A 26,781-nucleotide genomic window follows, 5' to 3' on the forward strand; every position below is an offset into this window, starting at 1 on the left:
CCTTTCAATATTTCCTTTATCTTCAGTTAAAGGAAGAAGTCATTGGCGGCCAGATCAGATGAGTAGGGAGGGTGTTCCAATACAGTTATTTGTTTACTGGCTAAAATCTCCCTCACAGACAGTGCCATGTGAGCTGGTGCATTGTCGTGATGCAAGAGCCATGAATTATTGGTGAAAACTTCAGGTCATACGACTTTTTCACGCAGCCCTTTCAGCATTTCCAAATAGTAAACTTAGTTAACTGTCCAGTTGGTACAAATGCATAATGAATAATCCCTCTGATATCAAAAAAGGTAAGTGACATCATTGCAACAAGTTCGCCAACTTAATTGTTAGACCTCATACGATAGGCCTTCTGCCATTGATTGATCCCTGTCTTCCTCTAGTATTATAAACTACTCAAGACCACAGAGTTTTCCTCTTAGAAGGTAGCATCATGTTTCCTTTATTTAATCACCAATAAATGGTTCTCATGTAGATGAATCTCTTCTGTTGCTCGAGGCAAAGGGCAACCTGTGGGGCAGCTCTACTGTGTCACTGCAGAGGGTTCCAGAACGCCTGTAGGTGGCCCCAAGAGAAGCCTGAGACAGGAAAGGTGGGAAATGACCAGATATTCATGGAATGAACTCCATTCTTTCCAAACCCAACACACACATCTGAGGCATTAGAGATGGACAACCCTGGGTCCCAAGGCCATTCTGAAACATACCAGCAACTTACTTCACTTAGCTAGTTTTCTCGTTTGTGACGGAGAGATAATAATGATAATTGTATAAAATTTTGTAAGGATTAATTAAGATAGCACATAAAAGTGTCCGTCACATAATAGTCACCTTATAACTAGTGAGTGCAGACATAACAGCTAATATTTATGAAGCATTTAATATACTCCAGGCACAGCAATAAGTACTTTACGGGTATTATCCTTTCTGTTCCTCTTAACAATCCTAAGAACTAGGTATTATTGTACTCATTTTATTGATGAGGAGACGGAAGTGTAGAGCTTACATGACTTATTCCGGGTCCCACAGATGGTAAGTGGTAAACGGAGGATGCAAATTCCAGTTTGTATAAGTCCACTCCATTTTAGTGAACTATATCAGAAGTAAACCCATGGGAAACATGAGACTTGTAAATGGTTTGGAGCTTCACAGAGAAAGCTGCCATAAGATTATTATTAATAAAGCAGTAAATATTTTTATAGATGAGCAAAGTGTCATTAACGTGAATTATGAAAGCCATTGGGGTTTATCAGAATCTATTTTTCTGGAACCTATTAATTCCAATTTTAGTAAGCTCTAAGTATTAAAATAAGGTCATGTGGGTACAGTGGACTCGATCCAGAAAGGCAGAGGTGGCTTAGAGAGCAGGTAATAAACCTGGGGCAAATGCCAGGACATAGTTGGGGCTGTAATCTCTATTTGGATTTATTAACCATTGGATTATTTGGATTATTAGCCCATTGACTATCATCCAAACCATGTAATACTTGCACACAGCACGAGAATTCAATCTCCGACTAGCTTTTGAGTTGTTATTGTCAAGTTGTTTCTAGAGAAATTACACTTAATTATAAGAGTAATGTGGTGGGTGTTTTTTGGTGTATTTTTCAAAGGAAAAATCATCCAAGCTAACTGAATGTGGCCTGTTACTATTGCAAAGCAAGAGGGAGACATCATAGCAAACAGACGAGGGAAAACTTTCTATGAAAAATGTGACGTTTAATGAGATGAAAGTGGAATGAATGTGATGAAAAGCAGCCCGAGCTAAGGGACTGGGAAAGAGAGTGTTTCCTTTTTCTGGGTGTTTGAAGGCGTTAAGTAGTGTGATCATTAATTGTGTTCCTGTAATGTACTGGCTACTGGGGCCTGGTGTCCACTCTACGCAGCATCTCGCTCCAGAGCAATTGAAAGATAATAAGAGGAAAATGAGTAATGAATCCTTTTTATTGTGCACCGTAAATGGCCTCCATTGAGACAGTCTGTGTTTAGACTGGTAATAAAAATGAGTGATGAACGCAGGCGTTTAACATGGGAATTGGTTCAAGCAAGGAACATATTTTCTATTTAAAAAGAAAAAAAAAGAAACTCACAAATAATTTAGGTTATGGAGAAATTCCTTGCTTGGAAACTTTCTGCAACTACCGTTGAGTTTTTATAAGCCTTGGCAAGGTGTGTGTGTGTGTGTGTGTGTGTGTGTGTGTGTGTGTGTGTTTTACTTTTTGTGGCTTGAAACATTGGCAAGCGCTATACGAGTAGCTGGGGAATACAGGACTTTGCTAACATGTCAGTATGTAGAGCTTTGCCTCTCCATTGGGTAAACACAGGAGCTTTCGGAAGAATGACATTCATAAAACATGTGGCACTTTTTAGGTATCAAGGACACTGCTAATGTGGGTATCTGTTATTCAGATATTCACACTGTAGCCTTATGCGGACCCTGAAATCATGAATCCAAAAATTTGTCAGCTCTTCCTTCTTGTTTGCACTCCCCCAAAAGAAAATAAGTCTGATCCACTATGCTCTTACCTCATGGTGTATGTAAGTACTGGTATCTAAACATTGGGATATCTCATTTTTGGAGAACTTATGTGTTTGGCACCTGGAACACAATCCTTACAGTCGCCCAGCAAGGTGGGGATGTCTATGCTCATTTGGGGGATCAGAAAATTAAAGCTCAGTGAAGTACAATGACTTGCCTACTGACAGGTGACAGAGCCTGGACTTTCAAGCCCAGCTGGATGGACCCAGCGGCCCGTGTTCTTCCCACGGGGCTGCACTGCCTGTCAGAGCGGTGTGCTGCCCGAGCTAGGATAGCACGTGGCAGTAGCCTAAGTCAAAACAGCCACAGGAACAGTCAAGAATCGCCCCTAGACACACGAGCTGTGTCGCTATCTAAGCAACAGCTGGAAGTGGAGGTGACTATACTTACATGGACACACAATGCTTGGTCTTCTTTACCTTTTGAGGTACACAGACCTTCGCTCTCTCCTCAAAATCAAGGTCCTGGGCTTTTGCAGGGGAAAAGCACCCCCAGCAATTATAGAGGAAACTGTGACTAGAAAGACAAGGGAGAATTAGTGAATGAGATTAGGACGGAGACTGGGAACAGGCAACCGTAGGGTCCCTTCGTCCAGGCCCTCTGCTGTGAAGCTGTCCTTCAGGGTTCCCAGTGTAACTTACAAAGCTTTCAGGCCATCGAGGCAAGCTGCACTTCTCCCATTGGTCTCTATCACAGAAAAACTGGGGTGACGGCATGGAAGAAAACTGGCTCTCCTGCCATTCCCATGCTGCTCCCACCTTCAGACCATGTACGCCACCCCCCCAGACCACTCGTGCTTCTGGGATACTTACAAACACAAAGAGACAGACAGGATTGCTGTAGGATGGTCCATTCAAGGTTGGCATTATCTGGGGGCCAGAAGGAGTAGCTTGTTACACTTAGTACTAAAAAAAAACTTTAAAGCAACAATGGAAACAAAACAAACAAAAAAAACCCTCACTGTTTCACGCATCTGAGCACTTCAGTGTGGTAGAACCCATAGGCTCCTCAAGTCAGGCAAACATCTCCTATGAACCAAGTATGGCTCCCTTGTACTCTGAAAATGCCTCTCTCTCCAGGAATCCCTGTAACGTGTAAATTATTACTATGCCATAAACTAGAAATGAAATATAACCACATCTGGGGATAATCAAAATGTCCACCACACGCAAGCAGTAGGCCTGCAAGGAGATTGATCGAGAAGCATTACAGTGGGACTTTAAGAAGCGCAGCGTGACACACAAACACTTGACCTGGTCCCAGCGGGCTAACTAACAGTCAAAAGGAGAGCCCGGGGACACCGCTTTCCAACATCATCGGTACTAAGTGTAGTTGGTGCCACATATGTGGGACCGCCCCACATTGGAGCTGGTTGAACCCGTGCCTGGCTTCAAGTGAGTTTTGTATTACCATCCAGTTTTGCTCACCAGTCTCCATGCCCAGGTACTGAGAGGAGCTCCATTTACTCAGATCTCTCAAAGAAACATGTACGAAGTTCGGACCATTAAGTTCGTGAACTCATCCTAGAAAAAGTGCTACATACCTCATTGCTGAATATCACTACGGTCAGCTTCCCCCTTGGGAAGCTATGCACTGACGCCAGCACCTAGTCCACTCTTCAAAGCAATTTTGGAACTCTTTTTCTGGAATGGCCATCAGAGCTGTTGCCGTATTACCTTTGATATCCTGAATGTCATCAATATTTCCTTCATCTTCAGGTAAAGAAAGAAGTCATTTGGGGACAGATCAGGTGAGTAGGGAGGATGTTCCAATGCAGTTGTTTACTGGCTAAAAACTCCCTCACAGACAGTGCTGTGTAAGCTGGTGCATTGTCGTGATGCAAGAGCCATGAATTGTTGGTGAAAAGTTCAGGTCGTCTAACTTTTTTATGCAGCCTTTTCAGCACTTACAAATAGCAAACTTTTGCCCAGTTGGTACAAATTCATAATGAATAATCCCTCTGATATCAAAAAAAATGTTAGCAACATCATTGCAACAAGTTCATGGACTGAATTGTCGGACCTGATATTTGGTTTTGCACACACGTGTTTTGCTTCCCTCTGGGGTGTTCTTCCCAGTGAAGCTTTACAGTTTGCAGCCCTGGGGGCCGCACCTGGACTTAGGAGGTGAGGAAGGAGAGGTTGTGGGGAGCGGGAAGGTGACAGCTGAGGGTAGCCAGTGATGGGGAGCCCAGCCTGAGAGTCAAAACTTGTCCTGGGAAATTCAACAAGTCAAAACAGTGTGGATCAGACTGGGCAGGATTCAGTGCCTCGGCGCACCACAGAGGAAATATTTGGGGCCGAACTGTGTGCTCTCACAGTAAAGCGTAAATCACGCCGTGTAGACAGACAGTGGCTCTGCTGTGTGGCCATCCACACGCTGTGCACGTTCCACGGCTTCACCGTCCATCATTTATTTTCCCTACGTAGCCTGAGGGAGAATTCAGTATTAAAATAGCCTGTTCAAAAAACAAGTCAAATGACTTCTAAGTAAGATGAATGAAATTATTTGCAACTATACCAGCAACTGAAAAATATAACTTGGGCAGAATCCCCCAACTATTTGCAAATTCAACAATCCATAGACTCAGTCCAGCTTGCAACCCTTCAGCTGGTCCTCCCCCATGGTGGTAAAAAGAAGAGGAAGGAAACTGGAGTCCACAATTTGAGGACCTCTCTGTCCCAGAAAAAGGATCATTTAAAATATATATATTTTATAAGTGATTACACAGCTCTGTAACCCAGAATGTAAAATTGTTTCATTCCTATCCTTACTCTTTAAATGTTATACTCATAACTTGCACTGGAGCTCTCTTTTTATGCCTCTTGAACTCTTATTTTTATTGTGTCTCCTTGTTCTGTTTCTCAATAAAACATTTCATAATATTGGAGTGGGTTATGGAGGAACTCACGTTATAACAAGAGCCAGCGTTACCTTGCAATTCCATGTCCCTTTTTAAGTAGGCAGGAGCAAGTGGCAGAAGCCATGATTTAGACTCTGGATTGTAAAGCAGTGGTCTCCAAAATTTCTTATTGCATCATACTTCTACTTGTAAAAAAGTAAGTAAAAAATAATTGAACCTAAACTCCTTATTAAAATGCAAAACTATAAATTTATAGAATATGACCATGCACTAATATATTACTACTAGTAATATATTACTACTAATAATTATTAGTAATAATAATAGGTTAGTATTTACTAATGTAGTAGATACAGTAAAAAAGGGAGAGAAGAATTTCAAGAGCGAAAGAAAAATAAACTTAATTAGAAGTTCTCAGTTTTCTTTCCACACACCATGAGATTATCTCCAACACCCCATTTTTGGAAACCATTGACCTAGTAAAGAGGAAAGAAGACTTAATAAAAACACTTGTCGTGAAAGGAGCGGCTTTTTTCGACTGTATTCATTGCAAATAAATAAAGAATTCAAGGAAACAGAACCGCTCCCTAAGAAGCCAGCTGCAGCATTACTGCTGTAAATACATTTAACCCTGCATGTTATTACAAGTGCATTCTGTCTGGTGGAGAAAATGCCTTGGTTTACACAGGTTTTGTCCTCAGTGGCTTCTCCCTAGGATGGGCATGGGGGCGCAGGCTCAGCCCTGCACCAGTCACGGTCGCTTTGCATCAGCCGTTTCTAAGGAGATTCTGCCTGTGCTTAAATGCAGAATGTCATTCCTCCCTTTCCCCGATTTGTCTCTGCCTAATTGAACTCCCCTTGGCTCTGTTCCAGCACAGTCCTGGTTCACCTACTGATAAATAGTCTTTCATTTTCTCGTCTTAGAGCTAAACGAATCCCTGGAACGAACCACTGTTCATCTTAACAGTGTCCCCAGCGCAGAGACCAGTGCATCAGGCAATCGATGTGGTTTTGCAGCAAATTGGCAGTTATTTGCTGGAACATCAGAAACCCAGATACGGAATGGCTCTTCCCCAGAGTCACTGAAGAACCTTGCTTGAAGGTTTAAGGAAAGGAACGTGGGCTTTACCCTATCCTCTCGCTATAGTTCAGGTTCTAAATCATGGCCTGCGTGAACTCATTCGGTAAATATTCCTTTACCTAGATGAACGAGATAAAATATAGCCCAAAATAAGTATATACGTCTATCTATCCATAGATAACACAGGAATCCAGAAACATGTGTTTAATACATGTCTTTGAGCCTATATATCCCAGGAATCAAAGTAACTAAAGTTTAGAGAGCCAAGATTTCCACGGACAATCAAAATCCAGCCTCAGATTTGTAGGAGCAAAATCTACAAACCAGGTTGGGCCTCCCTCTCTGGGGAAGTGAATTAGCGTGAGGCTTGTTACACAAAAAGAGAAATTTTAGGAAGCATAAAAGTGGAATGTGCAGCTTACAGTTTTTGTTTTGGGTTGTCTGTTTTATTTTTAATTGTATAATTTTAGAGGGATAAGCAAGCTTAGCCATCAGCCAACATTCCACAAAGGAAGCCCAGATAGGAAAAGAACTCACAAAAGGTTAAAGGCTAGTTTGTAGCAAAGCAAAGACCACACAACCCAGACTCTGAGTCCCAGATCAGTGTTCCTTGCTCCCCAAAATGCTGTTACGGTTCATACAAGACACGAGATCCTTTTTCCTTATGGAATCACAGCTCAGCCTCTCCCAAAAGCAAAAAGGTCATTATGTTTTTTTCCAAGGCCTTTATGACTAATAGCTCTCACTTTAGATCAGCAAAGTAAGTGAATACCTGGACAACTGAAGAAGGAGGTTTGCTAAATGCATCAGCATTTTGAGGTTTTCAGTGGGTTCTGCACACTTGCCTATCTCACACATACTGCCCATAAATTCAGTTTCATTTACTTGTTCATTCACATGTTGCCTCTCCTATACTAAAAACTCTGTAAGGGGCTCTGAGTATTCAAAAGAGAACATGGTATGGTCTTTGACAGACCACCAACATAAGTCCATTAGTAATAAACTAAATGGATTGCTAAATGCTCTATTTCACAGCATAGTAATAACTAACTTCCGTTATTTTCTAAAAACAACATGGCTCTTGATTTATAAAATGTCACATAATAATACGGCTTAAAACGAAAACCAAACCCCCTTCCATCCCAGACTCCTAGCTCCACTCCCTTGTATACCTCTGGACATTGTCCTGTAGACACACATCCATAGAGCTCTATTTTTTATACAAACGAGGACATTGAAATCAGATTATTCTCTATCCTGGTTTTTATGCTTGGCAATGTACCTTGGCAATCTCCTATATCAGCATACACAGCTCTATTACTTTCCTTCAAACGTGGCGTATCCCATTGAGATGACATACTATAAATTTCTAACCAGTCCCCTATTATGGATATTAAAGCTATTTTCAGTTTTTTGTTTGTTTGTTTTTTTGTATTTTATTTTATTATTATTTTTTAATTTATTGGGGTGACAATTATTAGTAAAATTACATAGATTTCAGGTGTACAATTCTGTATCACATCACCTATAAATCCCATTGTGTGTTCACCACCCAGAGTCAGTTCTCCTTCCATCACCATATATTTGATCCCCCTTACCCTCATCTCCCACCCCCCACCCCCCTTACCCTCTGGTAACCACTAAATATTTTCAGTTTTTACTCTTACAAATAATGAAGCAATGGTAACACTCTGCATACATCCTTGCATGCATTTTCCGCATGTTTGTAGAATAAATTCCTAGAATTGAACTTGCTGGGTCAAAGGGTATATTAATTTTCTAATTTTGTTAGATATCACCAAATAACACTCTACGATAACACGAGACAAACACATGTAAGGATGCTGTGTTGGTTTACACCCCATCCACAGTGTGTATGAGGGCGGGTTTCCCAGACCCTCGCTAGTACCTAGCTTTGTCAAGGTCATAGGCAAAGAGCGTGTCAGTCCAATTTGTAGTTCTTAGTTCTAAGTGATGTTTACATGTTCTAACTGATGTTCTAAGTGAGTGTGAGCATCTGCTCATGTTGATCCTCTATTTATGATTTTTATGTTAACTACCTGCCTTTTCCATTTTTATTTTTTAGTATTTATTTATTAAAAATCTCGTAATAATCTTTGTTTTAATGTGTTGCAAACATTTCTCAGTTTGTCATCTCTCCTTAGTATATTTTACTATAATAGAGTCAAAGAGGTATATAGATCTATATATCTCTATTCATGTATATATAGCTTATATATATGAGAGAGAGAGAGAGTGAGAGCGAGAAAGAGATTAAATCATTTTCCTTATGACTTCTGGGATTCTGAGGTTTGGGTCTTGCTGTGAAAGGACTTTCTCCCATTCAAATCATAAAATAAATTATCCCACGTTTTCTTCTGATGATTTTAAGGTTTTATTTTTTAAAATTCAAATGTTTGATTCAGATTCCACTTTAGGTTATAACGTAGAAGGACACAGAAGAACTTGTTCACATGGTAACATCAAGAAAAACCCAGACATACAAAAAATCACACTTTCCCAAGGGACTAGCAATGGTAGGGACAAAGGAGGGATTAATGAACTGAATTTCAGAGAAACGAGCCCTTCACTGACCAAGGGAGAATCAGGACAGCCTCTACTCCCGGGAAGAGCTTCTGGCCTAGGTATGGCTGGGCTATCCTAGAGAGACTACAGGGAGGAGAAGAAACACGCTGAGCTTCAGGTGGCAGTGGAGGCTAGAGAGGTGAACAGGCACATGGAAGTATCCGCACTGCAAAAATAAATTAGCCCAACAATTCACATTCCCATCTGTCGTGCAGGGTGTCAGGCGGGGCCTGGGGGTCTCTGGTCCCACTCCCCACACAAGAATGCAGGATATGGCTAGGCCAAAAAGGAACACCCACGGAGCCATAGGTAGGGGAGTCACACCACTATACTGTCACTGGCGGCTGGGTTGGAGAAACAGGAAACAGGAGCCACACAATTCTCAACCCTCACTGTGCCGCTTGCAGCCTCAGCCACCATCTTCTTGCTAGCCCCCTTTTTTTGCTAGCCTAGCCACGGCAGTTATATTAGGGCCCAATGGCTCACTGGTTACAGCTGACGGCCAACTAGCCACAGCTGATGGCCATTTGATCACAGTCGATGGCCATTTACTACCTGAGCCAGCACCTTTCTATGTGAGGCCGAGAGCCTGGAAACTGCTTTTTGGGGCTCTGTCCCCACACCATCCCTACCCTCAAACTTTGACAAAAAATAATTAGTAGAGAAAAGGCTAAAATGCAGAGCAAAATCCCGAAGACCCCTGCATTCCCACAGGGCTTGAATTGGGCTCTGCTGTGTTAAGTCCTAAGTAAATGAAACATATTTAAAATGAAAGCCCATCAGTTTAAATATTGATCATTTCAAAAGGACGGCATTAGTGGGGGAGTTCGAGGGTAAGCACACGTCATCTCAATCTAATTAAATCTTCAGCCCAGACCTATGTCAATTTGATTTGGAAGGAATCTGAATAATCAGCCCTTCACCCTGTCAGACAGAAGGAAAGAGCCTGCATTCTCTGAGAAACAAAATCAAAACCTTATTAAACTTCAGTCGTCACTGTCTTTGTATACACATACCTTAGGTACAATAAAAAATTATGAGTCATGCAAACATGCAAGAGTCACTGACCAATAATCAAGGGAAAACATAGTCAATAGATGCAGACCTGCAGCTAACCCCACTTATTGGAACTGGCACCAAGAATTTAAAAACAATTATTAGAAATATTTTTAAGAATTTACAAAAGGTGAATGTAATGGGTAAGAGATGTGGTATTTCAGGAGAGAAAAGAGAACTCTAAAAAAGGACAAAATGGAAATTCTAGGACTATAAAATGCAATGCCTGAAATTAAAAAAAAAATTATCTAGATGACATTAACAGCAGTTTGAATCTTCAAAAGAAAACATTAGTGAACTTGAACACAGGTTGATAGAAATTATGAAGCTGAGTCTGAGAATGAAAAAAGATTTTTGGAAAATGAAGTGTCAGCAGTAAGAATGACTGACTTCTCATCAGAAACAATGCAAGCCAGAGGATAATGAAATGGTAACAACGTGCTGCAAAAAAAATGCACTGTCAATCTAGAATTCTGTATGTATTTGGGAAGCTATCTTTCAGAGGCAGCAGATGGACAAACCAGATTTAAAAGAAACAAAGTCACAAGTGTGGCAATCATGAGGCGGGAGTGACAGATGTCCAATTCTGAGGGCACAAAAAGATGTCTGGTCCCCAGCGTTCTTATCGTTGCTAATGATGGTGCTGTGTCCTAACTGATAAGAAACTATTGTTCTTTTTTCTCTTGAGTAGTGTCTGTAAAGTCACTGATGCGTTTTCCTGATTCTTATGGGGTTTTTTCTTTCTTTTTAAATGACAAGTCATCATCTGAAGTAAGAGAAAGTCTCTTCCTTGCAACCTGAAAGAGGCAAATTAATATAGTAATCCCTCAAGATGAGATGGCTTGTCATCTAAGTTTTTGGTACATTTCACAAACATTGTATATTAAAGCACAGAGGAGAAGCCAGCATGTCAGAGAAAAAGAGCACAGGACTGCTTTCCAGGGCACCAGACTCCCTTTAGGTAACCGCTACCTTATTATTATACACATGAGGACTAAATAGCTTTCAATTAAAATTATGTAAATTTTCACAAACTCTTTTCAGAGAGAATGCAAAGAGAGAATAAAAACTACCCATTGATTTACAAAAAAATCAAAGAGAACAGATTGTTGGCTTTGATGAGACAGTCCAAATTTTTAATGAAGAATGCAGACAAGTGTCTGGGGGAAAGTCTACAGATAGCTCTCAGGAGAGCCAGTAAAGAACTTTTCACTGGTTTTTGTGAAGTCCAAGCCAAAATGAGTTTATGAGCGCCTTTTCTAAATTACCATAATTATAATAAACTGTCCCCTGGCAGTGTCATTTAGCAGCGTGTTTTATGTACAGCTTATATTCAACAAATAGGAGTTTAGCTATTACTGGGAGTACACGTATTGCAGGAAACATTACCCACCATCCTTATACAGTAGTGGGACGTTACCAGCTATTTGAAGGGCAGTGCTTTTTGTTTTTTGGGTTTTTTATTTGTTTTTTTTGTTTTGTAATGTTGTTTGGACTCCACCCTCTGCTAAGAGGTGATCCAAATTGGGCACCCTTCTGATGGTTCTCAAACCTTCATCTTACATACACTTGAAAGGGTTCCTTGGTAGTAACTTAACAAAGGAGTTAGCAGAATTAATAAAACTTGGTATTCACCAACTACCCTCAGCAGTTTCTAGAGTTTATCAAAGACTCTTGTTCAGAATTCCTCTAAAAAGCTTGACCTCTCTTTTAATGCTTGTAATGTTGCAAAGCCTCCCTAAGGGGATTTTGTTGTGAGTGCATTATCACTCTAGATGTGTCATTGTATCAGGAAAGTTTTGGCAACAAATCACAGAAACCTGACTCAAATGGCTTAAACAGTAAGGATGGTTATTATTAGCTCCTCCCCTTTCTGCATAAGTTTTGTCCCCAGGCTAGCATCTCTCAGGGTTCCAATTCCAGGCACTGCATTCTGACACAGCCGTGTTCAGAAGAGCTTTTGTCACTGGCTAGTGCCTAATCCAACCACCAGCAAGGAAAGTTGAACTGAATGTAGACAAACCAGAATCTACCTTTATAAAAAGCTGAAGCTAAGAATGGGCCAGCCTCTCCTAACACACTTGGCTACGTAGAGGAGAATATATTCCTTAACAAATCCTAGGCTCTGTTAGGAAGGAGGAAGCATGAATGGCTGTTAGGTGACTGAGGGGACTCTGCCCAAGTTATATTTTTCAGTTGCTGGTGGTGTTGCTTTTAACCACAAATTACAGTTTCTTTAGTTTCATTATTATTCATTTCATTTGTGGTGGATTGTTTTGCTAAGCTGACAATGTGTAGCGATGCATATCTTCTCTTCATCAACAATGTTTTAGACTGCCATTTTCCCCACAACTAAATTTAAAGACATATGAACATTGGGAACCGTGAATATAAATGGTTCACATCTCATTGCCAGAGCAGATAACTCCACAATCCTTACCACCATCACCAATAGCCCCAACCTGCTTCTCCAGTGACCATTGTGTTGCCAGAATTTTTTCCTATAAAAAGAGGAAAAAGGAAAAGTGAATTATGTGGGCTCAGCGTGTATGTTATTTTGCATAAGTGGGCTCTGCTGAGAAAGACCTGAGACTGTGCGTTGGATAGGAATTCTCTGTTAGCTTTTCTCCATTCCACTTTGCCACGATGCAGAAAGGAGTTAGAGCCTGTTTCTTAGTATCATGTGTGCTTACCTGCATTTTAGGGCGTGGAGACACAGCTTCTCATTAGGCTCTTCTATCCGAAATTGGCAGACACAGATCACTTTATTTGGTTGACCATCTCTACTTCTTTTATAAAGTAAAAAAAAAATCAAGTCTCAGGAACTAAAACTACAACTACTCTGGCTGGAGTAATTCCAAGTTAATTACTACTGTCATTAGGCATTACATTAAAATATTGGCACTTAAACTGTACATGCTACAAAGTTCAGGCCCTCATCACATCTTGCTTGGATTATTCCAATTGCTTCCTAGTCGAGCTCTGTGACTCCACCAATCCATCATGCACGCTATTCCAGAGGGATCTTTCAAACATACAAACCATGTCATGTCATTTTTCTGCCTAAAATCCTTAAAATGATTTTCACAGGTGTCTTAGTCCATTTGGGTTGCCATAACAGAAAACCCTAGGCTGGGTGGCTTATAACAACAGACGCTGATTTCTCACAGTTCTGGAAGCTGATATCTATGATCAAGGCACCAGCAGATTGGGTGTCTGGTGAGAGCCCTGCTTCCTGGTTCATAAGTGGCTGTTTTCTTGCTGTGTCCTCAGTGGAGGAACGGGTGAGGAGCTCTCGGGGTCTCTTTTATCAGGGCACGAATCCTATTCATGAGGGCTCCACCCTCATGCCCCAATCACCTCCCAAAGGCCTCACCTCCTAACACCACCAAATTGGGGGTTAGGGTTTCAACATAGGAATTTGAGGGGGGTGGATGGGGGAGAAACACAAACATTCAGTCCATAAGAAAAAATAAATGGCGCACACGTGACCATTCATGTAGTGGCCTCTGCTTATCTTTCCAACCTCATCTCTTGCCCCATTCCCTAGCAAAATTCCACGGGGCACTGCAGTCTGACAGCACCATTCTTGCAGTGTCGGAAACATACCATGTGCGTCCAGCCTTTATACATGCTGCCCCCTCTGCCTGGAATGCTCTTTTTACCTTATCTTCTGTTACATTCCCATTTATCCTTCAAAATTCAATCCAAACATCATATCCTCTGCCTTGACTAGGAAAAGTAGGTTGCCTATCTTCGATGCAGTAGTAGTAGTGTTTAAGACTGTGGACTTCAAGCCAAACTATCCAGATTCAAAGTCACGTTTCACCACTTACTGGCTGTGTGGCCTTGTCGTGAACTTTGTGGGATTTGAGATTTTATCCCACTCACAGGCTGTTAGGCTCTCCCATTAGAGCTTCATACAGGCTGGTAGAAGACATGAGCCTCCTGGCCAGACACAAGGGACTTTGTTATGACAAAAGCAGTAGATTGAGCTTCCCGTTAGTTTGGGTTGGTTCCCTATGTCCCCAAGTCCCCTGAGGTAACGCAAAGGGCCCGTTACGGGTGCCTGCACATGCAATGGGTTGCATTACAGGAGAGGAACACTGAGCTTGGGGGAAATCACCACGTTTATAATAAGTAGAATAAAAAGGCTTCTCTTTGATCAGGGGTAGATGTGACCTCATCCGTCAAAGCTACTCACTGCAAACATTGCCCTGGGAAACAGCCTAGGTAAAGAGCAGTCGAGGCTTTGAGTTCTTGGCACACCAGCAAGCTCATCCAGGAATGCTCAGGATCCATGGTGGATGAGCTCTCCCAAAAGTCTTGGACACGTTATTTAACCTCTTTAGTGCCTTACTTTCCTTATCTCTTAACATGGGAAAATAATAGTATCTGCAGCATAGAGACATTGTAAGGGTTAAAAGAATTACTACATGTTCAGCTCTTAGACCAGCTCCTCGGCCAGAATAAGTGATCAGTAAGCGCTAGTTGTTATTATTAATAACCTTCCAATCTGCCCCCTTTCTCCGATCCACATATTTTATTTGCAGCTTTTATCACATCTCATAGTAAGTATTTATTGACACATTTTTCTTCTCTACTGGCTTAAGTGCTCCTTGGGGCACATCCATCTTTGGATCTCAGATGCCAGTCGAGGGCAGGCAATTATTGTAGTTGTTGAATGGAGGAATAAATGAAGTAATTCTGTATATCGAACAGTGTGATCTCTGTAGAGTCCTCTCTCTGTTGAATACTCCAAACTCTTCCATCCTTTAGGGTGGAAAGGTCGTTCTTTTTTATGTAGTGCTGTTTCTAACAGAATGACATGGAATGGCCAGGGTGCCACCCCGACAAGAAGATTCAGGGGTTCTTCCAATAGATGGAAACCCATCTATTCTTACCAGCTTCCTTTTCCGTGAAATGGGAATGACAATAGCGTCTACCTCATAGTGTTGTTGGGGGCATTAAATGGGTCAGTTGTATGTAAAATGCTTAGGACGTCACTTAGCACATACTAAATATATGTTAGCTATTTATTCCTCCTTAGATCCCGTACCCTTTGAGTTATAGGAAATCATGGCTAAAGGCATTTCAGTCACTTGTGAAGAGACAAATTTAGTTTCCATTGTTATCGTTTCAATTCAGAACACAGTATATCTGGGGACAGGAGTCACATGGCTCCATCAACTGCTGCTCAGGAAATACTCCAACGCGTGGAAGCTGTTCTTACGGCACGAGGCCCAGTGGACTTCCTCCGACCAGACAGAAGCAGCCAAAAGCGGTGACCTGGCACCTATCACAGACTGTGGTCTATGACTGCCACCCCATAAATCTCTGAAGAATGAATAAAGAAAGGAATAAAGAGTGAAAAAATTTATTGAAACTGTTGGATATGGTCATTGTTTCACATACTTGATATGATAGGAAAGTCACCATCCAGTATTTTTCTGTGAAATCAGCTAGACTCTAGATGTGATGTCAAATCCTTTTAGCCAACTTTCCTGAAGTTATGGTCCTTCGCCTGGCTCCTTGGACTGTGCAAACCTTGCTGGAAAAAAACGATTTCCCTGCCATTTGGCACCATGCACTGTTTTGTTAGCTAGAAAATGTAGCCTTTTAATCGGTGTGTGGATTACTAGTCTCTGGTGTATAATAAATAGCCAAAGCCTCTCTCACCCTCAAAACATTAGAACTGTGAAATGTGTATGGCCCTGTGGGTGAGACCAAATTGACTCCACGTCTGTGCTTTCCTCAGTGTCACAAGAGGACCTGTGTTTCTTCTCCCACAGTCCACCTAGAGTGGGGTTTAACCCACGGCTGCTACCACCACCTACCATTCGCTCACCTCTGACAACACAACTGCCTGGCTGGCCAGTGAGCCACAGAATGAACACACTTCTTGTCTGAGGGGAGAGCAAGATGATAAAAAGATGTGATGGACAGAAAGGGGAGTTGAACAAGTATAGAACATTCAAGAATGGACATTCTCGTCCCAGTTCTGATGACACTTGACGTTGACCTTGTTATGCCGTTTCCCCGAAAATAAGACCCAGATGGACAATCAGCTCTAATGCGTCTTTTGGAGCAAAAATTAATATAAGATCCGGTATTATATTATATTATATTATATTATATTATATTATATTATATTATATTATATTATATTATATTATATTATAAAGACTGGGTCTTATAGTAAAATAAGACTGGGCCTTAAATTAATTTTTGCTCCAAAAGACGCATTAGAGCTGATTGCCCGGCCAGCTCTTATTTTCGGGAAACACGGTATGTTGTAGTGGTCGGGGCTCTCCAGAAACACAGAACCAATAGGAGATAGACAGATAAATCTACATATGTATGAAGAGATCGACTATGAGGAATTGGCTTGTGTGGTTATGGGCCCGGGGAAGTCAGTGATGGAGTTCCCATCTGGGGCCAAAGGCTTGAGAACCAGTAAGTATCTACTGAAGCGCTGAGGGTGCAGGACCAGCCCAAGGGCCCAAGGGCCGGAGCCCACGTCCCAGCTCAGCAGGTAGGCAGGAAGCACAGGGGGCAAATTGCCTTCTGCCACCTTTTTGGTTGGATCATGCATTGGATGAGAACTACCCACATTGGGGAGGGCAATCTTCTTTACTGAGTCCACCAGTTCAAACGTTAATCTCATCCAGAAACACCCTCACAGAGTCACCCAGAAACCATGTGAATCTGGGCACCTCATGGCCCAGTCAAGTTAACACGTAAAATTAACCATCATAGACATGTATAGTCTTTTATGTATATATTCCATATACACGTGTATATATAGTGTGTATGTGTGTGTGTGTGTGTATATATATATATATATATATATATATATATATATATATATATATATACAGGGGTGCCAAAAAATGAATATACATGATTTATATTCATCTTTTGTTAGTGGTATATATTATTACAATTTTAATACAGTTTTGTTCCTTTCTTAAAATATGTACACATTTTTTGGCACCCTCTGTATTTAGATACAAATATAATACATATATGTTAAAAATCTTTTAAAAATAAATAACCAGCTACTTAACTTAAGCAATCATACATTGTTGTAAGTATAAGAGACTCTATTATTTTTCAGGTCAGGAGTCTAATGTGTCCAAAATCACATACCTCGTCAAGAGCAAGTCCAGATTAGCTCTTAAATGTTCTGACGGCATTCGAAAGCGCTTGCCACACTGGGGCATGGTTTCTCCTCTGTGGTCCTCAGGCTTAGCTAGTCCATGAAATCATTTGCATCTCAAACATCCTGTGCAAATAACTCAAGCTCATTTAAAAAAAAAAAAAAAAAGTAGGGCATCCAATAAGTAACAGATATGTAGAGAAGTCTCACACATTCAGAAAAGATGAGAAAATGCTCACTGATTCCCTTAGACTTCCCTCTCTTGGGCACATAGGAAGTTGATATTTCCAAACTTCCTGTGCATGCAGTTAGGTGTGGACCACATGACTAAATTTTGGGCGATAGAACATGTGCGGATCTGACATCCTCCACCACCAACCTGGGCCAACCAACCTCCAGTGCCATGGTCCACAGCCTCTCTCTTCCCCGTGTGCATGGCTCGAAGCAGAGGCTTGGAGCGCAATGGATGGAGATAGGACTTGAGGAAAAGGTGCTGCCCTGCAAAGTCATGTACATGAGCAAAAAGAAAAACTATATTGTGAGAAGTCACTGTGATTTTAGAGCTGTTTGTCACAGAAGTTTGTCAGACCATCAGTTCCCCACCCACGTCCCCAAGTCACCCAGAGTCCCCGGCCGCTTCAGTCTGGGAGGTCCTCATGCAGGGACCGGGGTCTCTATTTTAGGGTTTCTTCAGCCATAGGAGATTGCTTGTCCTGTATATGGGCTAGGGGGGTAATATCTTCAGGAGGAACCCTCAACCGATAAGGGGTGGAAGTTGGTGGAGAGATAGCTCAGCTTTTTGCCTCTGGGGGAGACAATTGTAGGCTATGCTCTACATGCTCTCTCAGAGGTCTCACGCAGGACTGAGCCCCAGGTGTCCACAGTGACAACTTTCTCACTCTTGCAGACTTGATTGGCTACCCTTCCTTTCCATCCTACATCCCGACTCTCTCCGTGCTTCTGCAATTGCTTCCCAAATAAATTACTTACACCCCAATCCTTGCCTTAGATCCCTACTTCAGGTGAGGCCAACCTGATACATGGCAACTAACATTGATTTCTTCCCTCATAAGAATATAGTTGAATGCATAACATGTTGCGTCTAATATTTTTAGGATTGTAAGTTCTAATTCTGTCTATGGTTCTAGTGCCTGAACCAGAAAATTAGGATAGTCTTACTTACCTAATACGTAAGGGAAATGACAAGGAATAATGAACAATCCTGAAGTTATTTGCAAATGTTAATTGGTATGTTTTTAAGTAATTAGCAAATACACATAGTGTGTAAAGAGTGTTTTCTGGTTACAAAAGCAAAACACACTTAGTACATAAAATTTGGAAAACATAGAAAAGCTTAAAGATGAAAATAAAATGCCCCAATTATCCCTTGTCGCTTTTAAAATTTGGGTGTGAGTTTTTCGGTACTTTTTTCTTTACATGTATACATGTATTTTAACAAAATGGGATCACATTGCATAAATAGTTTTTTAATTTGCTTCTCTCATGTACTGAAAGCCAGATGTGTAGGCTCCCAGGGCAGCCCAGGTATATTTTAGGAAGGGAATGAACTCCATCAGTCCGTGGATACAAACGGATACACTTTGCCAGGGTGGTATTTGATTAGGCCATCCCAGGCCCATTTGACATACTAAAATAAAAATATTCAAAGATCAGGAAGAATTCAAATGTACTTCGCAGTCTCCAGGAGATTGGTGATTTTCTTTTTTCCATTTTTTGTTATCTCTGAAGTCTCAAATAATGCTTGGCACAAGAAGCTTTCAATAAATATCTATTAAATAAAGAAATGAATAAACAAAGCATCTGACACCACCTTCCTGACTGGATCAGACCCACTGTGTAGCCGGTATGAGGCAACATTCAGTGTGGAATAATAAGGGCTTTACGAAGGCTTCCAATGACTGCGTATTGCATTTTATCTCTTCATTCTCTTATTCATATGTCAGTCTTTGCTTGTATCAACACCCTGCTTTTCCGTAACCACCTAACACCACTGAGCAGGAGTGAGGCTTCCCACGGGCGGGACACAACTCGTCCTGTTGAGCGAATGTTCTCTTTTCTACAATATCACATCCTGGTAAATCATTCATCCAACATGACGTTTGTCAAGAAAAAGACTGAGAACGTTTTATACGCTGTAACCTGGAGTGTATCTCTGTTGCCAGTTTGCAATCTTCAATAACGTGGGCGCCTGTCTGCAGTTCAACAGGAGCCAGGGACCCTTTGTCAAAGAGCTTATGGCCCAAAGTGTCACTGACATTTAATATCCTGAGATTATCAGAGGCACTGAAGACAGAGCCTCGGGCAGGCTCTGAGTTCCCACCCTCCTGTCCAGACAAGATCTTCATGGCTTATACTAACGTGCCTGCCTCTCGAGGGCTTTTAGAGCTTGAAGAGGTGTTGAGGTAGCCTTAGAGACTTAGTTCCATGAGCAGTTAAGTGGCATTATCACTGTTCCGGTTATTGGTGATTTCAGATGTCACCTGGTGAAGTAACTTTGAAAACGTTGCTCTGAATGTTACTTTACTTGTATTTGAACTTGAAGCACAGATGGGTAAAGATCTCTGGGAAACGAGCTCCTGGGTACAGTATGCCACAGCAGTGGTGCGGGTCAAACCCTTACCTCCCTTCTGGGCTGAGGGAGATACAGACCCAGAGGCTGGCTCAGCCCCTATTCCAGCCTTCCTGTGCTACATACAATGGGCCGTCCCCATTTCCTTCTCGGGGGTAAGCCACAAGGAATGGCAGAGGGGCACCATTAAGAAGCAAAATACATCAGTGCCTCGTCAACAATATCATCCCCCTTACACCCACCTTCGTATTTCCAAGTAGGCATCACAGAGCCTCGTATGTAATGGACAGTCATTCAAAGTGAATTAAATTGAACCAAAGAGAATAAGCCATCGACTGATGGATCTTTGTGGTTGGCTTTTGACTGTTTTGGAATAAAGGCAGCTCACTTACCACAAGTCTGAAGAAAGAAAAGGAAATAGTAATTACTCTTCTAGCTAGCCTGGTCAGAAAATGAGATATGCGTAGTAATTAAACTCATGGAGCTAATCAGTATAGTCAGGTAGAATGTTCTATGCAGAGGACTCATTGGCAATAATTAGAATGCAAATGATTTGAGTGAACACAAGCCGACACCATAGGTGCAGGAGAAGTTCGCTGAGACACTTCCTGTGCTCACTGAGCAATGATTTCCCTCATTCATAAAGTAACATTTGAAGATTAGAAACGATCGGGGAAAAGTTGATATTTTAATACTGTATTTCATCAAAAATATTTTTACATTTACATCACAATTTGGGGGTAAATGGCTGACACAGGTGAAATACCAGAAGATTACAAGTGATCTCCAGCATAATAAAAAATGGAATAACATTTTTAAATTGTTCCTGGTCTCCTCCTCTACAAAGAGTAATGGAGAAAAGTTCCCCTGAATATCTCATGAGAGAGTTTTAGGTGACAGTGACTGTCGGTGGTGGCAGGTTCATGTGGTACATGAACACAGAGAACCCAGAACTGCCTCTGAATTCTGCGTGATGTCCCGAGATCCGGGCTGGCTCGCTCAGCTACGCATCACTAAGATCCCCGTGGAGTTTTTATCTTCACAAAGGCAAGGCTAGCACTTCAAAATGAATAATGAACCTCTTTGCGGAAAACTTACCTGGGAGAAAGAAAGCTCTGTTTCCAAGCGCCCTCTACGTTTTGCATATCCTGGTATAAAGGTAAGCGAGGTGGTCTGAGAGAGTAAGAGACCTGGGTGGATCCCTCGACAAATGCTTATTCAGCATCTATTAAGCTCCAGGCACTCCGGAAGCTCTGAGTCACAGAAGTAAGGAAAGGGTTTATGGTTCAGAGAGAGACAAACGAGTAAATAACCCCAAAGCACCACTTGGTGGTAAGTCACAGAGAGAGGTAAGTGTAGGGTGTTCTTCAAGCTTATGTGTTTGGGGCTTTTCACAGAAATTATTCCAAGAGAAGTGAGCACCACACTAGGAAGGACAAAGAGAGTGTGGGGGTGAGTGTTGGCCATTTCGAATAGTCTCCAGGCAGAAAGTGCTATATACACAGAAGCCCAGAGGGGAGACTGGACATCCCCCCAACTCATGTGCAACTTTGGGTGCATTTTACCACACCCCTGGGCCTCAATTTTCTCATCTGTAAAATGAGTTAGATGGATAAGATGATCACTTGTAGATAGGAATTGACGAGAAATTCTAACACATATTCCTCATGCTCCTCCTTCTAATAACTAATTCGTTAGACTGGTCCTGCTCTCTTATATCCAATATATGACCGTTTGCAGTGTTTAATTTAAAATTAAAATTAGGATTGACACAAGGGGTGTGGCTTAGTGGGAGGCATCGGGAATTAAGTACCTGTGTAAAACAATAAATCATTCTGGGGTTATTTATCAGAGTATAGAATATGTTGTTTATACAAGGAAATTACATCCCACAAACCTCGTTTGACTTTATATGACCAGGGCATCTTGCCAGATAATCAGCCAAAATGTTGGTCAAGTGACTCTGGGAACAATGAATTCATTATACAGATTCCAGGGACATTCTGATACAAATTAGAAAATTTTATACAGTGGATTATCTGTTGGAGTGGATTGCTTTATGCTTCAACACTTTGGAAGATACAGCCTTGATTTGGGGGAGATTGGGAATCTCCTTGAAAATGTATCAAAGAGGCAGCAAAAAGAGGTGAAAATTGCTGAAGTTAAGACCGTTTTGTGGGACTCCAGGTTGGGGAGAGTGGGGTACCTTTGTCCCATTTCTTTCCATTATGCCTCTGTGTCTCATTCTCACTTCTCTATCACCTCTTTCCATCCTTCATCACAAGCTTTTTCAGAGGTAGAGGCAACCAAAAAAGTGGAAAATGTGAAAAAAGAGAATAGAGAGGGTGGATGACCAAATGGAAGTGTGTGGAGGAGAAATGAGTGAAAAGGACAATTTAGAAAAGGCAGGAGGGAATCAGGACTTCCACTGAAATAGCAAAACGCTGAAAACGAGACTACCAATAATTTGGGGTTTGTGTTTTTTAAAGAGGTGTTTTTGCTTAAAAATAAAGCCAAATTGTGAATGCGAGTGCCAGGGATAAAGTCAATATGTTTCCAGAGGTGAGTTGTCCCAGGTGGCATCTGTATTCTTGGGCATCAAGGTACCTTCACAGGAAGAGTACAGGCTGATCTCCTGGATACAACCACAACTGAAAATCTTCAGGCTTTGCTCGGGCAGCGGCGTCCCTTGGGAAGTACACAGCTCTTCATTCTTTCCCATGTATGAGAAATACATTTCTCTTTCGCCTGAGCTCTCTGGAGGAGAGAGGTGGAGGGGATTTGCTGAGCCTAGACCATCCATCCAGAGTACAAACTTCACATTCCTGCCTCCTCAAACAACATTCTGAAGTCTTTATCAGAACCTTCCTCCATTTTAATGGGAGTTAAACATTATTTCTTTTCCTCACTTAACCTTGACCTGCTGCAAACTTGTTCAGTAAAAGTGTCAAGTTTCAGTAAGTGAATGAAAAACACTTGAACCTCCTCAATGTACACTCAAGTGCTCTGTATGGCTTCCTGATCTTTATTTTGAAGGAGTTTCCTTGCCTGAAGCGCTTTATTGAGTACTCATGAAAGAGATAGAAGATACTATAAATTTAGAGCACATTATTCCCTGAGGATCAAATTCTTACCCTTGATCCCCTGCAAAGAAATTTCATAGATATGAATCATTCTCATTGTTATTCTATATGGCAAAAAGTATTCCAGAACAAGCTTATGCAATTGAATACCCTTTCATCTATGATTATTTATCGCATGAATATATTTGGGTTTACACTTTTTTCACCCAAGTCATTTTTACCATTTATCCCATGTATGACTCCTATTTTCTCATCCAATATCAATATAGATTATAACAAAATAATTCAGACATTCAAAAAATAGAGAGAGAGGAACATAATAAGCACCTGTTAACTCACCACTATATTTAAACATGGAAACATTTTACAAATACAGCTGAAGCTTCCTGCATTCCCCTTATAGATCCAACTTCACCCAAATACCACTCTCCTCGGTTTGGTGTTTATCATTCCCTTCACATTTTTGTATTTTTGTATACGGATACTTGTCAAATAAAATTGAAACTGCTGTAGTAACAAAACTTCAGCTTAAATATAGCAGCTTAAATAAAATAGAAATGTATTTCCACTGCAAAAGGCCTTTAGATGCCCTCCATTTCATTTCTCGGTATCCACTATTGCATTATTCTTGTCTGCATGGTGAAAGATGAACAGATTTCCTTCCCTATTTCCAAAGGACGCAGTAGTTTAGCTGGTTTCCTGTCCCCGTCCAGAATATCCACTGCTATTGGAGTTATTTTCTCCCCAGTTCAACCCCTTTGTACTTTGTTCTTTCTAGACAGCAACGCTGAGCCCCACCCCTTATTATTTTAAGCCTCTTCTGTTCATCTCTGTAGAGAAAGAGAAGTGAACAGCTGAAATAACAAATGTGGAAGAGCTACAAAAGCTCCAAGGCTTCACAAAATTATTTAGGTTAATATTCATGGTTTTAGGAAACAAGAACGACTCTTTCCTTTCCCAAGGACCTTGTTCTATTTGTTATTTCACTTTTTAAAAAATCTTTTTTTTTAATTAGTTTCAGGTGTACAAAACAACATAATGATTGGACATTTACATACCTCACAAAGTGGTGACCCCAACAAGTCTACTACCCATCTGACATCATACATAGCTATTACAATACCATTGACTGTATTCTCTATGCTGTATTTTACATCCTGTGACTATATAAGTATATATTTAATTATAGTTGACATTCAATATTATTTTATATTAGTTTCAGGTGTACAGCACAGTAGTTAGGCATTTGTATAATCTATGAAGTGATTCCCTCCAGATAAATCCAATACCCGAATTTGCGTGTCATCCTTGCGCAGGGGCCACGTTAATCTTTTCTGTATCGTTCCAATTTTAGTATACGTGCTGCCGAAGCGAGCACCACTTTCTAAAAGTTCTAGTTGTGAGCTGTTACACTGATTTCATAGCTCTACTATCGTCCAAATCCCTCAGCTTGGAATTGCTGGTCCACCAGCTTCCGACTCTCTTAAATAACACCTGAAACTGTCATGTCCCCCTAATTCCTTAATGCTCAAGGATTGATGTTGTTACTGAAACTCCCTCCACTGGTCCTTTCCTCCAAGAACACACCCCTCCAGCTCTAGACTTGAAGTAACCCTTTGGCAGATAAGTAGGTGGGATGCAGAAGGCCTTCGGAGCATTCCTTCGGCTCCCGTGGAGTAATTTACATCTCAAAAACACAGCAGACCACTTAATTCTCATGTGGGGGGCCCATTACCCCAAAGATGAAAAGCAATCCTACTGCAGCTCGGTCATACCAACATTGGGAATCTGAATGATATCTGACTGATGGTGAGGAGAAAGTCTATGATCGTGGAACTACATCTTATCCTAGCCTTTGGGTGCCATGCTCCATCCGAAAGAATGAAGCAGCCCAGAAAAATGCATATTGGGGGCATATGCGAATGCCCCCAAAACCAACCCATTCATTGCTCAGGACTCTGAACAGACATGTCAGTCACTTGCCTGACCCTTGCTAAGCAGGTACGTACATCCTAGAAACATGACTTCAGAACTTAAGGTTGTCGAAGGCACCAGGGGTGTGGCCATGAACTGGAAGACTCGTAAGATGGCAGCATCCCCAAATCGATCTTCAGATGAAACACTACCCCTGTCATATTCCACGCCACCCTCACATTACAGAAAGTGACAAGCTGACCTGAAAATTCACATAGAAATACAAGGGGCCCAAAATAAGCAAGACAATCTTGAAAAAAGCACAAAGTGGAAGGACTCACACTTCACAATTTCAGAACTTGCTACATGGCTACAGTCATCAAGGAGGTGGGATATTGCCGTAAGGACACACATATAGGTTAGTGAAAGAGAATTGAGAGTCCAAAACTAAGCCCTTGCATTAACGATCAACTGGTTTTCAATAAATGTGCCAAGATAATTCAATGGGGAAAGAACAGTCTTTTCAACAAGTGGTGCTGGGACAATTGGATGTCCACGTGCAGAAGAATGAATTTGAGTCTCTACCTCCCACCATACATGCAAATTAATTCAAAGGCATCAGAGACCTAAGTGTAAGGGCTGAAACTATAAAACTGAGAGGGAAACATAGGAATACATCTTCATGACCTAGGATTAGGCAATGTTTTTTTGCCCCCAGAAAAAGCATGGTTGACCTTTAAAAAACCTGCCTCATACATCTCTAGAGACTGGTTCCACCGTCCACTCATTACTCACTCTTGTTTTAGGTAGAGCTTCAGGTACCATCTTTGAAATGCAGCCAGTGGGGTAGTGGAATGTGTGTCTGCTTAGATGGCACACAAACACAAACACACACAAACACACACACACACACACACACACACACACACACACACACACACACAGAGAAAAATTGTTGATTGCCACTCACAAAGCCTGGATCAGTCTCTTCGAAGTTTGGGCTCCTAGAAAAAAGTCCTACCTACCCATGCTTCAGTTTAGGCAGAAGATGCTGGTAGTCATTGGGAAAGCCAATTTCCCTGGGGAAGCCAGGAGAGGTAGGTAAACCAGGAGAGGTAGGTAGTCAGGAGAGGTAGGTAGTCAACGCTGGTCTTGAAACCATTTTAAATATAGTCTGGAGTATTTTATCTCTCTATAAAGAGAAATGAAACTGGGTTTGAAGAACTACAAATGGCACAAATGTTCTGATCATCTCTTCAGAGACTCTGAAAGAGGAACAAGAGAGACACCCCCTCCCAGGGGAGGGTGTGCAGCTGTGGGGGGAGGGCGGGGAAGAGCGCTGCAAACACGTCACATCCAGGCAGCCTCTGCTGGGCTGTGAGTGCTGAAAAAGCCGGCTCTCTGGGTTTTTAAGCAGTTAACATGTTGTGGCAGCATTAGAACCTAGCGATCTCAACACATTCCTAGCTCTAGCATTTGCAGAAACAGGCAACAATGTATTTTGTGGAAACAGGCAACAACGTATTCTATTAAGAAGCTAACATGTTCTGAGTGTTTACTATGGACCAGACAACTGTTCCAGGAATGTTACCCTTGTTAACTCATTTCATCCTTAAATGCACTGATTCATTCAATCCTTTCAAATGGATCCTTATGAGGATGGATCCTTATGAGATGAATCCATTTTGCCAAAAAAAAAAAAAAGTAAATTGAGACACCCCCCCTCAAAACTAAGTCACGTACTCAATTCATAGAGCATTCCCCTAGGGTTTGGAGTCAGGCCATCTGATTCCAGAGCCTGGGTATTTCACCATCATTCTATTTTGCCAAATGGTCCAAATAAAACAAACTGCCAAATGAAATTGTCCATTCCTGGCTGTATTAGTTTCCTGCTGCTGCTGTAAC

General features: G+C 41.4%; 2 long non-coding RNA genes and 1 other non-coding gene across 4 annotated transcripts; all 3 read right to left on the bottom strand.

Annotated features, from left to right (window-relative positions):
* Positions 1-246: 246 nt before the first annotated feature.
* Positions 247-4,125, bottom strand: LOC117019245 (uncharacterized). Its single transcript, XR_004422448.1, has 4 exons — positions 3,503-4,125; positions 3,354-3,410; positions 2,932-3,057; positions 247-581 (listed from the first exon to the last, which is right to left on the bottom strand). It is a non-coding gene; the product is annotated as an uncharacterized LOC117019245 (long non-coding RNA).
* A 7,474-nt stretch (positions 4,126-11,599) lies between these two features.
* On the bottom strand, positions 11,600-26,058 carry LOC117019244 (uncharacterized). 2 transcript variants are annotated; one of them, XR_004422447.1, is made up of 6 exons: positions 25,902-26,058; positions 20,978-22,636; positions 20,272-20,278; positions 17,280-17,433; positions 15,543-15,678; positions 11,600-12,628 (listed from the first exon to the last, which is right to left on the bottom strand). It is a non-coding gene; the product is annotated as an uncharacterized LOC117019244 (long non-coding RNA). The 2 variants fall into 2 exon arrangements; XR_004422446.1 differs by having other exon boundaries at positions 17,280-17,415; positions 20,122-20,278.
* Positions 24,237-24,340, bottom strand: LOC117019259 (U6 spliceosomal RNA). The gene has a single exon (XR_004422458.1). It is a non-coding gene; the product is annotated as a U6 spliceosomal RNA (small nuclear RNA).
* Positions 26,059-26,781: the final 723 nt, after the last annotated feature.

The sequence above is a fragment of the Rhinolophus ferrumequinum genome, assembly GCF_004115265.2.
Source record: "Rhinolophus ferrumequinum isolate MPI-CBG mRhiFer1 chromosome 5 unlocalized genomic scaffold, mRhiFer1_v1.p scaffold_110_arrow_ctg1, whole genome shotgun sequence".
Taxonomy (NCBI): Eukaryota; Metazoa; Chordata; class Mammalia; order Chiroptera; family Rhinolophidae; genus Rhinolophus; species Rhinolophus ferrumequinum.